The sequence below is a fragment of the Limulus polyphemus genome, unplaced genomic scaffold, assembly GCF_000517525.1.
Source record: "Limulus polyphemus unplaced genomic scaffold, Limulus_polyphemus-2.1.2 Scaffold5772, whole genome shotgun sequence".
NCBI classification, from domain to species: domain Eukaryota; kingdom Metazoa; phylum Arthropoda; class Merostomata; order Xiphosura; family Limulidae; genus Limulus; species Limulus polyphemus.
Genome location: NW_013671382.1, coordinates 6,683 through 10,810, shown reverse-complemented (window position 1 = coordinate 10,810; position 4,128 = coordinate 6,683). Strand labels below are relative to the sequence as shown.

At 32.9% G+C, this 4,128-nt stretch overlaps 1 protein-coding gene across 1 annotated transcript in view; it reads left to right on the top strand.

Annotated features, from left to right (window-relative positions):
* LOC106472960 (metal tolerance protein 5-like) overlaps window positions 1-3,762 on the top strand; it is a 38,279-nt gene extending 34,517 nt beyond the window's left edge. Inside the window, exon 10 of the mRNA XM_022401486.1 lies at window positions 3,535-3,762. The gene's annotated coding sequence lies outside the window, so the exon portion shown is untranslated. The remainder of the gene's footprint in view (window positions 1-3,534) is intronic.
* The last annotated feature ends 366 nt before the right edge of the window (window positions 3,763-4,128 follow it).

Here is a 4,128-nt window from a genome sequence, read left to right as displayed (position 1 = left end):
TTCTCTTTTATTAAAAATTATGTTGTTAAGTTTAATTTTAAAATATTTATTCATAAGTACTTAAATATTTAGAAGCCTAGAAATCCAGCTACCCATATTTTTTAAGAGTTAATCAAATAAGTACTTAAATATTTAGAAGCCTAGAAATCCAGCTACCCATATTTTTTAAGAGTTAATCAAGAAACATTAAATCTGTAATCATTTTGATGACATGGTCTTTGAATTTTTTACAATTGTTGTTATATTATCATCAACTTTTTACTTTGTTTTATAATATTTTTTTACAAAATGATTCTTTGTTAATTTTGTTTTCAGTTTTTCTTTTCAATCTTATCTAAAAATATAATGGATGTTTTTACTTTGTTTTTTGTTACTTTTTATGTGTGTAGTGCAGGGAAGATAAACATTCATAAATTAAAGTAGCTATTGACTTTAAATGTGTGGTCATGAATCTCCTAAAGTTTCACTTAGCATTTATTTATATCTTGACTCGTTTCACTGTGATATTGACTTATGCTGAAATATAGCCATCAGAACATGTACATTATGTTACATAATATTAATATTAGTATTTCCATTTCTCTGTCAGGGTGAATTGAGATAAAAATAATCTAGATTTTCAGTTGTTGTTTGTAATTAAGATGTTTAAGAAATTAAAGAAATTATCCATTACTTCTTTTGTCTTGAGACACCAATTCGACTACTGATTTTCTTCTACACGTACATGACATAACATAAAAATAATGTTGATCAAAGTTTATTGTAGTGATACCTCATAACTGAAGGGACTTTACCTTTTATAAGCTATCCCCTACAATACTGTTCATACAATATCCCGAAAATATTATTTGTAGGATTTTAAGAGAATCATCATATCAGTTCAGTCTAGAAATGTGATCAAGCTCATAATATGAGTAGTGGTATTGCTGATTTAAGATAATTTACCAGACTTAAAAGGATCTGTAACTGCTTTTCACATCAGCTTACTAATACACTGAGTCCCACTACTACTAGTACTACTCACTGTTGGCAACTGGTTGTGGGTGTGGTATTAACTCATTTGTCATTAGCGGTATTAGTATTGTTACACCACTGATCGTTTGTTAATTTTCCGTAGAAATTCTTTCCGAAAAACTTCAGCAATACAAGTCATTCCTTAAATAAAACTAGTTTATTCTTTCTCAATACAACTTTGCAATGTACTTAATTCCCACAGTCAGTTAACTTAAACAATCGCTATAATTCACAACGAACGTTTCACGCGCTTGACTCAATTGTCCGTCTCTATCTCTGTCTGCAATTCAATTCCATTCTTGCCGTCACTTCTTGGCGGTTTTATATTCAAGAATACTGCACATCCAGTAAACACTCGAGCATTCACGAACCTTCTAGAATATCATGACGTGTTACTAGTGTCACGTGACTTCCGCTGTCGTAGCAGTATTTTTAACAAATATTCTTAGTTCAAGCACTACGAGATATTGCAGTAAACATGTAGAACTAAATACGTCTCAGAAGTAATTCGATGTTTTACAATAAATCTATATCAGCATTAACTTGAAAATTTCGCATTTAACGATAATGTTATTGGTATAAAAATGTATTAAATAGATAATTGCGAAATAAAGATATAAAAAATAATTTCAAACGGCTAAAATGGAATGAGGTGCAAATAACATATTAAAAAATACACATACATACTGAACAAAAGTCACCTCGAAGTTTTAGTGTTATTAACAAGTCAACTTGTTCTAATGATGCTGTGTAATAACCGCGGAATGTCGGCTGTGTGCTCGTTTTTAAAAAAATATAATTTCTCATCATATTTTTTACTATTAAAGTATATTTGTTTTATTTTGATATTAGAATACCTTCAACCTTTTAGAATTAAAGCTATACAATTTGGATAAGAATTCTAAAAGTTTTAACATACCCCAAAATATAGCATTCAAAAAGAATGGGGAATGTTCAATTTCACAATCATCTCTGAAGTTCAAGTGACTAAAACTAGTTGGAATCCAAAACGTTTTCTCAGAAAATCTACTCGCTTCTTTGCACCCTAAAGAACGGTGCGCATTGCCGTGTAAATTCCTGCGCTTGCCACAAACTTTGAACAAAACGTCCACCCCTACACGTGTTAATGTGTATTGCGCCAGCCTATGATATAATTATCATTAGATTATAACCCTCCACGAATAGAGGACGACACACGGTACCCCATTAACTCTAGCATTTGAACATAGATATATTCTTTCCATGATACTGCTAATATTCAACGTTTTGTTACGTCTCTGGTCGTTTGTTAATTTCCGGTATAAATTCTTCCCGAGGAACTTCAGCAATACAAGTCCTTTTATTAAATACAACTAGTTTATTTTTTCTCAATACAACTTTGAATTGCCACAGTCACTTTAACTTAAACACACGCTATAATTCACACACTTTACTTATGGTCACTACCGCTCACTTAACTCAATTATCTGTCTCTATATCTCTCTTCTATCTGCTATTATCTCCGCTTTATTTGCCGGGCTTATATATTAGAATAGAGGGCGCCTGGAAAAGACTAGAGTTGCCAAGAAAAGTCATGATCCTTCCAGAAACTCATGACGTATTACCAGCGTCACGTGACTTCCGCTGTCGTAACAATTTTGTGTTGTTTTTTCATAACATTTACCGGGATTTCTGCATTTATTATTTTCAACTTTTTTTTTTATTATTCAGGGAGTAGTTTTTCGTTCCTTAATTATATTGCTTATGTGAAAGAACAATACAGTTAGTCCCTTCTTTCAAATTATCTTCAATTTGATTTTCTTTCATTCAAATTTGCACTTTTGGAGCTCAAGTCTCACTGTCTCTTCAGTTTGTTTAATCCAACATGTGGTTTTGTCCAGTACTCTTCAACGTGGTCATTGAGCCTAAAAATCAATGCCATGTCAGGCTCATTATATTTCTAACTAAAAGCATAAAAAACTTTCGGTTTATAAGTATTTCACACAAACAGACCACAACAATATCAGTTTTGTGAATTAACTGTATTATATATTTATTTTCTCATGTTTCTGGCATCTCTCGCCCCCTTCCCATCCAAAGGTTTTATAAAATGTTGAAATATATGTATATATTTACAAAGCAAACTAATTATAAGAAAGATAAACAGAACAGTAGCAAGAGCCCGCCATTGGCACAGCAGTATGTCTGCAGAGTTACAACGCTAGAAAACGGGTTTCGATACCTGTGGTGGGCAGAGCACCTAAAACTCTTTGTGTTGCTTTGTGCTTAATTCCAAATAAACAAAATGATAGCAGGTGTTAAACAACAATGGGAAACCTATGACTACAAGGGGAAGCTATTGATTAGAAAACTGTATTAATAACAGTTTAATTATTAACTAAGTTGCTTTACATGGTTTCAATAATTGTCTTAGCTGTTATTGATACTTTTCCAATATATATTTTTTACTTTTTTACCTATTTGTGCAATTTTCTTTGTCCTTTTCCGACTGACTTATTTACCCTTGTCTTTATTACCTAGATTCTTGCGGACCACGTGGTTGGTTCCATTCTAATCCAGGATTCCTGACCTTTTGCTTCCGTTACTCCAGCTAAGCCTGCCTCACCTTGTTAGGGTTACACCACTGTTATTTCCATGCCTGCTTTTGCTTGTTGTTCTCTCATCTTATCGTGGATCAGATAGTCCCACATTCATCCTTCAATGTTTGGATTCTACAAGTACGTGCCTTTTGTTTTCACTTTATCCAGTATATTTTGTTGAGCCTCATTCTCTTTTGTTACATGAGTCTCCTTCACCTGAATCTTTCTTCTTTTTTTTTAGTTTAAAGATAACTTCTATGTTTCTTTCCACCTACCTCTCCTCATCTCTTGCTCAACTTTGTTCAAACTCATGCTTTTTATTTTGGAGGTTTTACATCACGACGGTACTGAGGCAACTTCCATATATCTGTTTTTCATTTTGCCTCAATTATCTTGTTTTCTTTGTTTCTGGTATGTACTTGTCAAGTTGCCTTACTTTCTGACATTCGCCTCTATCAACCCCCCTACACACATCCCATCCAGGACTTCTACCTTGTACCTTCTATTTGTAGTGTGTTTTCTTGTGTGCTTGTGG